At 40.1% G+C, this 14,297-nt stretch overlaps 1 long non-coding RNA gene across 2 annotated transcripts in view; it reads right to left on the bottom strand.

The window, feature by feature from the left end:
• The window catches only part of LOC147366728 (uncharacterized), a 48,157-nt gene extending 38,493 nt beyond the window's left edge, over positions 1-9,664 (bottom strand). Inside the window, exon 1 of one of the 2 annotated variants that reach the window (XR_015169045.1) lies at positions 9,365-9,664. This is a non-coding gene — a long non-coding RNA (uncharacterized LOC147366728). The remainder of the gene's footprint in view (positions 1-9,364) is intronic. The other variant, XR_015169046.1, reaches the window with a different exon arrangement.
• Positions 9,665-14,297: the final 4,633 nt, after the last annotated feature.

Consider the following 14,297-nt stretch of genomic DNA (forward strand, 5'->3'; position numbering starts at 1 on the left):
TCTCCCCAAGCCCAGGAGAGGTAAAGCCCTGATATTGCCTTGGGTGTGACCCTGGTCAGGCTTATTAATAAACAACACTTCCTGTTTCTCTCCAGTGAGCAAGGAGAAGGGAAGCAAGGTCTGAAGAGAGCGACAGGGGCCACACTAAGGGAGGACCTCAGCAGAGACAGAAAGAGCTCACTCAAGCTGAGTCAGTCCGTGTTTTTTCCTGTTAAATGATTCACACGCCGAGGCAAATCGGTCTGATATGTGCAAACTCTACTCTGCCTTTCATGAGTTTCTAAATGAGTTGGTGATTTTTGTTTTTGTTTTTCCCATCTCGCTTCTCTTTCCTTGGAAACATGATTGCAGGTTAGAGTTCAGGTTACAGTTCACCCCCTCCTCTTATTTAATATCATGGGGAGGAGGAGTGATCATATCAAAGAAACAGTGTGATGATACGCTCAACTTTTAATCTACTGAAGTGGTCATTTTAAATGTTACTCAGATTCCTTAAACTTCCTTGTGATTTTGACTCAAGTGGGTTAAATTATAAATAAACAAAATTTCCTAACATATTATATACAATGAAGTCTGAGCTCTTTAGAAGTCAGGCTCTAGATATGTGAATTTTCCATTTATCTTAAAAGGCTTATTGTTATAAACATCCTAGACTTTTTTTCAGTTATTTTGAATGAGAATTCCTTTTGGATTGTATAACATACATAACATTCTTCTCCATAATAAAATTTAACATTTTATTCATTATTGAAAGTCATCTTTACATCCTTTAAACATTGCTAGCTATAATTTCATCTTCCTCTCATGTTAAAGTGAGGTCAGTTTTAATTGGAGCCCCTTCTTCCATGTTCCACTTAATTGTCATGCATATCCATAGCCATAATATCCTTTTTTGCCAAGTAATTCAGGAAGAGATGGTTTTACTATTTGGGTAATTTGGACAGTGATGACATTCCCCAGCTAAGGCCTTCCAGTAAATTCTCAATGTAGTTAGAATGTCAGCCAAACTGTTTTCTGTGAGACTGAGCCCCAGCCCTTCTCTACAACCAAGCTCCCCTTCATCCACTGTGCCCCACATGCAGGCTTCCTCTCTGTCACTCCAAAGGGTCCAGTTGTCTCCAGTTCCTTGCACTCACCATTGCTACTTCCTGAATGACTCTTCTCTCATTTTCGTCAGACTGACTGCTTATTTCTCTTTATAAGATCAAATGTCACTCTCTCAGAGAAGCTGTCACTGTATACCACATCATAGAGGCTAGAACACTTTCCTGCTTTATTTTCACCCCATCAGTTAAAGCTATTGGAATGCTTTATTTTCTTATGTATTAGTTTTTACCAATATTTGTTGTCTCTCAGGTTTGTTATATTGTGTGAGAAGAAGCCATTTATCTGGCTTGTTCCCTGCTGTGTCACACTTTCCAGAAGAGCTGCCGGTACATAGGCACTCAATAAATACTCTTGAAGGACTAAATCGTGGCTCATCTCCACACCTACTTACAACCCATTTGCATCTATCCTGGGGCATTCTGGCTGCCTTGAGTCTTGTTACACATTGGATAATCTGGACTGAATTATCAATTACAATGATATCCTTAAATGGCTGTCAAAACAGTAGGAAGCTGGTACTGTCCAATTTTGGAAAGAGACAGAAGAGCTAAGAGAATGTTGAAGACACACTCTAATTTCTTGGGTAGGTCTTTTTAAACTTCTCTGATAAGATAGCTTAGAATAGTGAATAATAATACTTAGAGGAAGATCTAAACAGGAGTATAAAGTGGCCCCTAAGGACAATACATCTTTGAAGTCTCATAATTTATTTTTAAAATCCAGATGAATTTCACATTCTAATCCACTAGTATGTATCTGGGTTTGATTTAATATAAAAGAAATTTCCCCTCAAATTACTGGGGGGAAAAAAAGTGCCTTTCAAGAAGATGTGTCCTGTTTACCCTGGAAAACAACCAAGAATCTCCAAGTACATATGGTCCAAGATGATAATCACTTAGAAACGACACTGGAAAAGCCTTGAAGGGAGCACAGCCCCCACACACGCCTTGATGGCCCACCCACCTATTCCCATCTTTGCCCCTACAAGGAAGAGCCCTGGAACAAAATCACCTCTGTGAACTGGGAGTTCCAAGAAGTGTCATATCTTGAGAAGGAAAAATTGATAAAAATTCTTTCTTTCTGCATCTCTCTTAAAAAAAAAAAAAAAGAGAGACATTTCTCCTAAATTATTGCACTGCTCTCTTTCTTACCATGTGCTTGGTGAGATAAGAGGTTCAAGTCTCCTTCACTCTTGAGAAGAGAGACCTTAGAGTGAGCTTTTAATCCAGTTTTCTCAGAACCATCCTGGTTATGATTGTTGTCTTGGCAATGTTAATAGTGCTTCTTTTTAACTTGTGCAATATACGGTCACTCTAAGGGATAGCTTTCCTGCTCTTCCCTCCACTTAAAAAGACAAGAAGGAACCAAACTAAAAGAATCATAGACAATAGAATGTAAGTCTTCTCCCAGGTCAGTGTCAGACCACAGGCAAAAAGGAGTCCTTCTGACTCAGATCAGTTGTCTATTTTGTCCATTAAGGAAATCCCAAAAGAATTTGGGGTCCAAATCCAAGCTCATACTAATGAAATTTTTTGTCTGATGTATTTGTTAGGAATCTGTAATCACTTCTGGTTGCTCACTGAAGATTAGAGGTTTAGGATCCAGGATACGGTGCATGCCTTACAATAATATTTATAAGGAGACAGAAGAAGGAACCAGGATGATAATGGTGAATTGGGTTAATTAGTAAAAGTATTTTTAAATAAAATAAAATGTGATGAATGGAAAGTATTCAGTCAGTCAGAGATGCCACATGAATTTGAATGACCTAGCCTTTCAATGACCTAGCATTTGAAGGGATGAAAGAGGAGAACCTTATCCCATGGATGTACCAGAAAACAGATTGCTAGGATAGTAATTATGGTAGCCGCTGCAGGAAACATAGTAGACTGATGGTTCCAACTACTGCCCTCTGAAATTCATCACCACATTTGTTCCGAGGCCATGCTTTCTGTGGCTGCCCCCAGCCATGACTAAGCACAGCAGCGCTGCTAAGGCAGGCGCATTCCTGGAAGATGCAGGATTCCTCTGACGGGCAACTTTAGCTTAAGAACTCCAGATAGCCTGGCCAAAACTTTCTCGGAATTGAATCTTCAGGCCTTTCTTCCTTGCTTCCCTGCCTCGCTCCTTCACAGGGATCAGCCCTGCATTATGCTCTGTCAGCCCTCCCAGCTGCCACCAGCTCCCACCCCATTTTCTCCCACAAGGCCTCCTTCAGCAAATCTCTTGCATGTCTAATCTCACCTTAGCACCTGCTTCTCCGAGGACTGGATGGTGGGAGTGGAGATAAGAATAATCAGGGTCTGAAGTTATTAATTTGCATATCTGATGCTACATTAAGACCAAAAACCAATTTGAGAATTTAAAGAGATTTCACTGTCTTTCGGAAACATGGATAGTTTAGCTGATATATGTGGCCGGAGCCTTTTAAAAATAACTTTTTTTTTTTTTTTTTACTTTGGAGTGTCTTGCTTACTATGTTCATAGCTGGAGGGTTTTGCATAATTAGAAAGTATAAATCACAAAGTTAATTCTTTGCATCAGAACACATTTTCAAGAAGACAGAACACCCATTTCCTCATGTTTATTGTTTGTTTGAAAATATTTCAGGTAGATTATATGTAAAATAATTCAAAGAGAAAATATGATAAGATTAATTTGTTGTCATAGCTTGGGATCATTTTTACCCTCTTTATAAAATACTGAAAATATCATGGGGATTGTTTAAACTAGTGAAAAACTATTATTTTATCTGTCCACTGTACCTCTCTCTATAAACTTTACTCCCATTCTTTTGGAAATGCTCTTCCCAGAGTCAAACCAAGTGGTTCTGAGAAAATGTCCATGTTCATCTATAACTCCATCCTCCCTTCCCCAGAGAACAGAAAACTGGTCTAGAAATGGACAAAGTCTTCCGGCTGAGGCAACAAATCTCCCTCCCCTGGTAATTTTTAACTTTTCGCTGGAGAAAGTATAATTTAATCCATCATCCATCAGGATGTAGAACTCGGGAAGTGTGATAGCAGTGTTTCTTACCATGAAGAAGAACCCAATTTCCAGAGAAAGAGAAGGGAGCCATCGCAGAGAGAGAAGCAGAAGCAGGAGCTTTTGGAAAGAGAGTCCCCAAGAGTTTTTGACCGGATATTTCAGTTTTTCTGGACAATCCATCTGCATCCCTGAAGTTCCCATGGTTTGATTGTTCAAGTCTTCATGACATTCCATGAATCAGCATTTCTCATTTTACCTAAACAAGTTCAAGATGAGTTCAGTCATTTGCAACCAAGAGAGATGTGACTCACAGAACGGAGAAACTTCACTTCATTTTTCCTTGAGAACATTTATCATCATGTACTGGGAAAAACTTCTAGCAAAGAAACTCATTCAAGTGTCTCCAGGACACTGATGATTCAGCAGGACTTACAGTTTGATTCCTTTCATGTCATCATCTGCCGTACTTGCTTGGTTGTTTTTGCTCACCACACCAAATACTCCTTCCCAAATGCTTTGCATATGTAAAAGAACTTTTAAGTTATTGCTGCTGTCTTGATTATAGCAGCCTATATTCTGTCAGTGTCACATCATAAACATTTATTAGATACATGTCTCCCTTAATAGTACATCAACTTTTGAAAATCTTTAACTGACAGTGAACTTAAATGTTTACAAGTGCTAAATGTTGCTAAAGAGATTTGGCAGGCTGAGACAGAGAGAGAGAGAACTATTCCTCTAAAAAACCTGCTTTTCTTTTCATCTTTATTCATATTCTTAAAAGAAAAATACTATAATAATTTCATGTCATATATATATGGATAATGTGAAATTATATTTTTACATTTTGACATCTGATCACTTGTAAAGGAGAGATAAGGGTGCTGAGTATTGGGTTGGCCAAAAAGTTCATCCAGGTTGTTCCATACAGTGTGACAGCAAAACCCAAACGAACTTTTTGGCCAACCCAATATAATTTCATTCATCTGTGAGTCGCTAAGAGTCAGACACGACTGAGCAACTTCACTTTCACTTTCCACTTTCATGCATTGGAGAAGGAAATGGCAACCCACTCCAGTGTTCTTGCCTGGAGAATCCCAGGGACGGGGGAGCCTGGTGGGCTGCCGTCTATGGGATCGCACAGAGTCAGACACGACTGAAGTGACTTAGCAACAGCATCTGTGAGTGGTTAGTTTCACATATGAATCATAATATGTGCTTTAGATGATACAGAAATAATGAAAAGCATTAGTTAGGTTGAACTTTGTTGAGTCTCTGCTCTTTAAGCAAGTGATTTAAATTCCCCAAGGCCTAAAAGTGGGGATCCATAGCGTGTTGTGGCTAAGGACACAAACTCTGACAACAATTTGTGGTTCAGACTTTGTCCTCATCACTCTGACCTTTAATGAGTTGTTTGGTGACTGTGGGCATTGGTTTTCTAGTGTGTTCTAAGTGTATTCTAAGACAGACACATACACATATACACACATATATACGTGTGTATGCATATGTATATATGTACTTATACACACCAGGAATATATAAGGATATTCAAAGCCACGTTGTTCATAATGCCAAAAAATAAATAAAAGGAAAACAAGTCAAATATCCACCAACAGTAGAATAAATTATTGTAGCAAAGTCATCCAGTGGAATATTATTCAACAGTAACAATGAAGAAAAGCTTTGCACATCAATAATGATAAACCTCAAAATAAGATATGGAAAAGCTAGTACATTCTAGAAGAATACATTCTATAGGAGTCCATTTCCATCAAGTTTTAAAACAAGAACAACTAAATCTAGGGATACATACAGGGATGGAAAACTAAAGAAAAGCAAGGTAATGATTTACACAAAATCCAGGATAGTGGTTGCTTTTAGAGGTAAGAAGGGAATGTGAGTGGAGAGGGCACACAAGGACATCTAAGGACTGATAAAGTTATAGTTTTTAAACTAAGAAATGTGTATAGGGTATTTGCTTTCTAATTCTACAAATTGTGTGTATTTATGATAATCATCTATACATGATAATTTCAAAACAAAAATAATAATTATAAAGTGGCTCAGACAGTAAAGAATCTGCCTGCAATGTGGGAGACCTGGGTTCAGTCCCTGGGCTTTGAAGATCCTCTGGATAAGGGAACAGCTACCCACTCGAGTATTCTTGCCTGGAGAATTCCATGGACAGAGGAGCCTGGCAGGCTACAGTCCATGGGGTCGCAAAGAGTCAGACACGACTAAGTGACTTTCACTTTCACCACATTTTGAGAACCAAACAAGATTATAGATGTTTAGCAGCAGTGTCTAGCATATAGTAAGCTCTCAATAAGTGATAGGAGCCATAATGATGTTATGACATGGAGATGTTTTTATCACTTAGAAGACGAAAATACCAAAAAGTGTGTTTTCATCTGTTTACACTATTATATTCCAAAGTGCTTGAACACCTATTTTAGAACCACAGTCCTCTTAGAAAATGAAACTTGATGGCTTTTAACCTTCACTAAACCCAAGGGATTATACCAGAGAGAATCTTAGAGTCTCAGCCACAGGGGAGCATTCTGCTTGGTTAAATATCAGGTGCCTAATGGATATCTATACTAATGAATATGAGGTATTTAGTTACCTAATACCAGAGAATTAAGCCCAATCTTTAAAGAAAAAAGTGATTAATATATGCATCTTATTAGAGGATTAAGTATTGAACTTAAGGTATTGTAACTAGTGTCTAGTCAAAGAATAATAAAATCATAGAATTAGTAAAGCACCTTGACCATCATCTCATCCAGTTATTGTATGGCTAAAGAAGCTAAAGCTCAGGGATGTTAACTGACTTCTGCAAGGTCAACAATAAGTTTGTGACACACTCAGATCTAGAACAGGAGAAGGCAATGGCACCCCACTCCAGTACTCTTGCCTGGAAAATCCCATGGACGGAGGAGCCTGGCGGGCTGCAGTCCATGGGGTTGCTAAGAGTCGGACACTACTGAGCGACTTCACTTTCACTTTTCACTTTCATGCATTGGAGAAGGAAATGGCAACCCACTCCAGTGTTCTTGCTTGGAGAATCCCAGGGATGGGGGAGCCTCGTGGGCTGCTGTCTATGGGGTCGCATAGAGTCGGACACGACTGAAGTGACTTAGCAGCAGCAGCAGCAGCAGATCTAGAACACAAGTTAAGATGGAAGCTGCAAAAAACATTCTACTATTGATGTTCACCAGACCAAATAGAAGGGAAGATGGAAGGAGGATGGGAATAGAAGGGAAACTAAGAGAGATCAGAAACACCTAGTTCCTTTCAAAGGAGCATAGCACCGGAACCCATTGAAACTTCCCTAGGTTACAGGCCTAGCTTACCACTTTGGTGATAACACCTCTTTATGAGCTCCTTTTGAGCCAAATTCCTGGGAAGAAGACAGACTCTGCTCATTCTAATAGCAGATAACATCTCATATGCAATTTCAGTGAGCTCTGGCACCTTCAACTTTACCCATGTCTCCACCACCTGCAACTAATCCTCTTGATGGGCATATACAATACTTGCTCTTACTTATTCTGCTCTTGAATTATGTTTGTCCCCAACTAGTCAACAATCTAAGGCTAAGTTTATAATTATTTTCTTCAATAGTACTTACAGGAAACCTGTTAGGGGTAAAGGCTCTGTACTGGCTACTAGAAATTTGATGAAAAGTATTTACTCAAACTCCTTGTAACTTGTCCAATCAGGGAGACCATGATTTATTCAAAAGAAAAACAGACCAATGAGAAGTAACTCTGTGAAGACTAACCCCCAACCCTATATCACACAGACAATTAAATAAAAGTCATAAAAAGTCTTGCTTACTTCAGGACCTTATCAGCCTGAGCCAGCTGATAGGGAAAGTAGGTCTTATGGTTGAACTCTTGAACCAGGAAAGGATCAGTCCAAAGTTTCTATCAGGTGATGTGACCTACAAAAGTATTCCCATTCCCTGGCTTATCCTTATAACCGATGAATGATTGCCTCTTATTTGCCTTATATGCTTGGAAAATGTGGTTAAATTGTTGAAGCTGTCCCAAGCAAGAGGTTTCCTTCTGGGACAAAAGAAAAGTAATCCCCTAAACATAAGGTTTAATTAATGCGAAAATAGCTTAGATTATCAAAATGTGCCTTTTGTTGTCTGATGTTTGATGGTTTGGGAGCTTTTTATTAAACAATCAAAAAGACCGCTAAGCAGAAACTAGACCCTTCTCTAGCTTTTATATTCTAATCTGTTCCCACTCTACAGTGCTCATAATAACATACTTTCATACTTTCCTAACAAGAAAGTCTGACTTCATTAGTTGTTCACTCGTTGCCATTCACCAATTTAATGTTTCATTGGAAACTCCCATTTAGGGAAAGTTTCTAAATCATAAAATAGCTCGCTTTTTTTGTTGTTCTTTATAAATAAAAAAACATTAAATTGTCATTGAGGTACAGTGGATGATTTCTCGAAAGGGATAATTTAGTGGGCAAAGCCAAGTTTAAGCCTGCTTGATGATTAAGGGAAGCGATTTGAGATCCTAAAGCAAGACTGTGACCAAACTGTGTGTGCAGCTAGTGACCTCATGCAGTGGTACAGCTGTGCTAGCTTATGCCTTCGGAGACTGACAACAAATGGCAGACTTAATAACTATCTAGTAAATGACCAAGCAACGTGCATAGACAAGTGTTCAAACAATGAGAGCAATTCTCTCTCCTCAAGTGATTTATTGTCAGAAACACTGAGTTAAATGGAGCTCCCACTATACCTAAATGTACCAGTCAGTGGACTAAAGCTGTTCAGTCAAATGCCAGCCTCCATTGTTCATTGCGAGAGGCAGTAATTTATTCAAAACGTAGCATCAGAATAAAGTTACTTTTCAGAAATTAATCCTATTATAAAGGAAACAGAAGGATGAGACACAAGCAAGTAAATAAGAGTAAATACATCTATCACAAAAGATCATGGCAATATTTTTAATCTTAAAAATTATTCCAATTTTAAGGAAGTAATTTGAAAAGACATATTTTCCATACAGAAAAACTAGGTTTAGGGGGTTGTCTGTTGGTTTCTTCACTTGTTTTAGTTTTCATCAAGGGCCAGTTTATTTCTTAGACCTTGACCCAGCAACAGATAAAAGTCCTTAATCAGAGACCTGGAATGCCTTATCTAATGACACATATTCTGTCTCTGTCTTTCAAAGCACATATTGTCCCTCTAAAGGAAATTCACATGAAGCTAAATGACACGGTCAGTAAGTACCTTATTTGGAGATCCCCCTGCTTCCTGAAGACAACATCACAGCACTGGTCAGCATCCTTTATAAGAACCAGCTGATTGCATGTGTAGTTACAGCACTGGATAGAGGAAGTAAGGACAGGAGAAAGCAGCCTTAGGTCATCCTCCCAAGGCCCCTGATGTGGAAGGAACAATCGCCTAGTGCACACAAACGATCATTGTAATCCCCAGTACAAGGGTTTAGGGTGTGGGAAAGGAAGCCTGGCGTGGAGGTTGAAAGCCAGAATTGCAAGGTGAGAGATCTGAGAGCTTCAGGAGGAGTCTGTTTTGTTTGTTTTCAGTCTAGACTGAGAGTGGAAGGACTTAGGAAATATGCTTTAGGTTAGAAGGCACCCGGGGGGTTGTTTTCTTTCTCTACTTAGAGCCCTGAGTAATAATGCACATGCCAGTGCCTGCATGCAGCGCTGATGAATGATGGCAGAAATTCCCTCTCCTTCTTTCCACATCCAATCAAAAATCAAGGCTGACTGCCACTACCCTCATAGGACCTCCTCCACTTCTCATGTCTCCCACACTACTTTTATCTTCAATATGTTACATGTCTCAGTATTTCTCACCTGGACTAAAGCAATCATCTGTTAAATGTTCCTCCCTGTTTTCCATGCTGATGTCTATGGAGCAACTTTGACCACAGGACTGCCCAGTTTAAAAATTTTTAGTAGCTTCCAGTAGCCTCAGGTTAAAATCCCAACTGTCCTGGTATAGGCTTTGGTAATGCAATCACCTTGATTCATATCCTGTCACTGCTACTTACCAACTTAGGAACATTACTTAACCTCTTTGATCCCGAATATCTTCATCTATAAAACGGGGTCACAGCCGTCCTTCACCATAGATTTGTTGTGATGATTCAGTGAGATACACCTTTGAAAGAGCTTAGCACTGTGGCTAGTTTTCAGTAACTTTTAGCTTTTAATATTATTATAGTTTCACCAGCTTACTATTAGCTATGAAATCCTACCCCCCACTTGACCCATTCTCCCTCTGCAATTCTCTCTCTTACTACTAGCCCATCAGTAATCAAAGGTCTTATGAAATATGTGCCAATCCCCAATGCCAAAGGATTTACATATATTCTTAATCATTAGCAATTCTGTAAGATCAGTCCTAGCTTCCTCATTTTACAGATAAGAAAACTGAGACTCAAAAAAGTTAAGCACCTTGGCCAAAGTTACCCACCTAATAAGTGTGAAGTCCATCGTTGAATCCAAGCCCATCATAAGCCAACTCTATTCTTTAGGACCAACTGTGCTGCCTTCACTTTCTGGGAAATAGATGGGGAAACAGTGGAAACAGTGTCAGACTTCATTTTGGGGGGGCTCTAAAATCACTGCAGATGGTGATTTCAGCCATGAAATTAAAAGACGCTTACTCCTTGGAAGGAAAGTTATGTCCAACCTAGATAGCATATTCAAAAGCAGAGACATTACTTTGCCGACAAAGGTTTGTCTAGTCAAGGCTATGGTTTTTCCAGTGGTCATGTATGGATGTGAGAGTTGGACTGTGAAGAAAGCTGAGCGCTGAAGAATTGATGCTTTTGAACTATGGTGTTGGAAAAGACTCTTGAGAGACCCTTGGACTTAGGAGATCCAACCAGTCCATTCTAAAGGAGATCAGTCCTGGGTGTTCTTTGGAAGGAATGATGCTAAAGCTGAAACTCCAGTACTTTGGCCACCTCATGCGAAGAGTTGACTCATTGGAAAAGACTCTGATGCTGAGAGGGATTGGGGGCAGGAGGAGAAGGGGATGACAGAGGATGAGATGGCTGGATGGCATCACCAACTCGATGCACGTGAGTCTGAGTGAACTCTGGGAGTTGGTGATGGACAGGGAGGCCTGGCGTGCTGCAATTCATGGGGTCGCAAAGAGTCAGACACGACTGAGCGACTGAACTGAATTGAACTGAACTGATGCTGCCTTTTATCCTACTCTACTTCCACCCCACCACCTCCCCCTAAAAGAAAAAAGTATGCAACAGTACTTCTGTCCCTATGCTTTTCCAGAACCTTGCTATTTGTCCAGTAAAACCTACAATCTGTGTCCCCTCTACTTGACCCTGGGCAGGATCTTTTGACTGCCTCCACTGAGTTCTGGGATAAAGTCAGGCTATATGATTTCTATGCATGCACCTTAGAGCCCTAGGCTTCCACGTAAGTTTAGTTCCTTGAAGCTGCAGTGTCTGAGACACTACGTGAAGAGATCACAGAAAGATAAAAATTCGTAAGAAGCCCCAGTTGTTCAGGCATACTTGAAGCAGCCCCAGCAATCAGTGCATAGACTATAAAGGGGCTGTCCCCACCAAACCCTGACCAACTTGCAGATCTGTGAACTAAATAAATGATCATGATTATTTAAGCCACTAAGTTTGGGAATGTTTTGTTATGCACCAATAAAAACACCAGATCACCCACAGAAACCTCCAACACTATTTAATCATTTTCATTTCCCCTGACAACACACCTCCCATGGCCTTCAGATATGCAGCTGCCTCTGCCTACTAATCACCACCAGCCCCTAACACCCCAGCCAGCCCACCGATATCCTCATTTAGAGAGTTAATTTGCTTTCAAGAGTCATAGTAGGGTAGTTTTGTTGTAGTTTTAGTCATCTTTCCCCAAATCTGGAAATGTGTGGCTAAGGACCAAGTGTCAAGTCAAAGTATCTAAGCTTAAATTTTTTGGTTCACTGCTTCCAGGCTGTAGGAGTTAATCTCTTCAGCCTTTGTTCCTCCAAAAGGAAGTAATGACCAAACCCCTATATTGGTATTCTAAGGGTTTATAGCTCCAAGCAAAGTTCCTGGTATTTAATACATGAGTTCAATACATGTTGCTGTTATTAGAGAACTAAATGTATTTAATTGTAATTATCTATTTCTTTCTCTGCTTCCTCTTTTGAATAAGAACAGTGTATTCTCATGCTTGCCACCTAGGATATGCAAGAAATATTTTTATTAATTGAATAAATGAATGAACAGATGAGTGAGTGAGTATGTATAATCTAGCCTCCCTTCAACTCTTTTTGTCCACATGTCAGAGAGGAAAAATTGATAGAGATCTCCCACCCTGTGGGAAGCAGTCCTAGTGCTGACTGCATGCTTTTCTTCCAGTCCAGTTCTTCTGTCTCTTCCTAGTGTTGCTGTAGTACCACAGCCGTGCAGAGAGCATCCTCACTTGACTAAGTAAACCTTTTTACCCCTGAAATCCAAATCAGATGGCAGGACTGTAAGGAAAGCCAGTGCCAAAATCCCAGGTGGCCTCCAACTACAGATTCCCTTCCCTCTTCTAACCATTTTATAGCATGCCATCCAGATACCTGACCTTGCCAAATAAAACCTGTTAATCTTTTACAACGTCAGTCCCTTTTATGGACTCCACAATATGCCAGTGCCATATGGTGGCAACACTGGAAGGGACTCTGCTCTTAGCCGACAAGCAGGTTTGTGCTGCACTAAGCAAATAATTACCTCTGGCCTCGTGCATGTATTTCCCCACTGACTTCTGCTCAACAGAGAGAAATTGAGAGGAATTACTAAACAGCAACACAAACCTGATTAATAAGATGATAAGAGGGGATTTGCCTGGTAGTCCAGTGGTTAACAATCCACCTTGCAGTGCAGGGGATACAGGTTCTATCCCTGGTTGGGAAACTAAGATCCCACAAGCCTTAACTAAGACCCGATACAACCAAATGAATAAAATAAATAAATTTTAAAAAAATAAGATGAGAAGAGATAGTCTACACTTAATTTTCATTTTCACCGTAGAATTTACATATATACAAAATGTATACATAAAATTCTAACTATAATAGCTAAAAATCTAGATACACTGGCTGAGTTCCAGTTGGAACTCAGTGCCAGCCAAGGATGTCAATGTCATTCCAGCACATTTCAATGTTAATATCCAGAAGACCTCAAAGCCCCAGTGGGTCCTTCAGTATGTCCTCTTGCCTCAGCATAAAAGGAAAAGTTTAAATATTTTTAAAATGAGTGAAAACCAGGGTGCTGGCTGTCCTAAATTACTTTAAAAGTGAACATGGAGTTTATCTTATTATTACTGTAGATTCTATGCTGCTTATGAGTTTAATCATTTCTGCATTTTTTCTCTGGACGGAACTATTTGAAGGCTGCAGAATGCTGAGGGTTGGAAAGATTTCTGAGGTGTGGCACCAACTTCTCTGATTGGGCAGCTGATCTCGAACGATGTGGGCCTTTTGCCGTTGACTCACCAGAGGGCAGCAGTTTTGCAGCTTGATGTCAGCAGGCAAGAATGTCAGACGCCTCTCTCTGCCAGCCGCTCCCCCAGCCCCCAGCAGTAGCCCAGAATTAAGCAAAGCTGTTGGGGTTAGCCTCTGACCAGCCTCCAGGGCTTCTCGCTGCCCTGGTTACCATGCTCCAGCTAAGAAAACCCCCACCAACTCTCTGCAGGGGAACGCTAAACTCTCCCAGCTATGTGTGTCTAGGCATTTCAATATAACTGCCCAGTGACAGTCTGGATGTTGGGGAGACTAAGTATGGTTTCCCAGGCATCCCTCTTTAACATACACACACACACACACACTCATACAAGTTTTTTCTAGAAGTGAAATACCAATAAATCTGTAAACAGGCACTAGAAAAAATTCTAGATTCTAGACGGATCATGTGCAGTTTGGACTCCTCACATTTAATCTGCCTCAATTTTCCCCATATTTCTGACTGTTTCAACTGAAGCCTCTAGAACTATCCCTGAAGCTCTTTATACCCTAACTTTCTATGACCCCAGGAAATTAGACAACTAGGAGCCTTCTGAGAGGACTGGCTTTCTGGTGCTCATGAGATGTGGCAGAACTGCCTGCCCCCCAGGAACTAGTCTATGAGTACATATTTTTATGTAATATTTTATGTTTCACATCTATT

Source organism: Bos grunniens, chromosome 8 (assembly GCF_055505025.1).
Source record: "Bos grunniens cultivar Pamir isolate PY7600 chromosome 8, Bosgru_T2T1.0, whole genome shotgun sequence".
Lineage (NCBI taxonomy): Eukaryota > Metazoa > Chordata > Mammalia > Artiodactyla > Bovidae > Bos > Bos grunniens.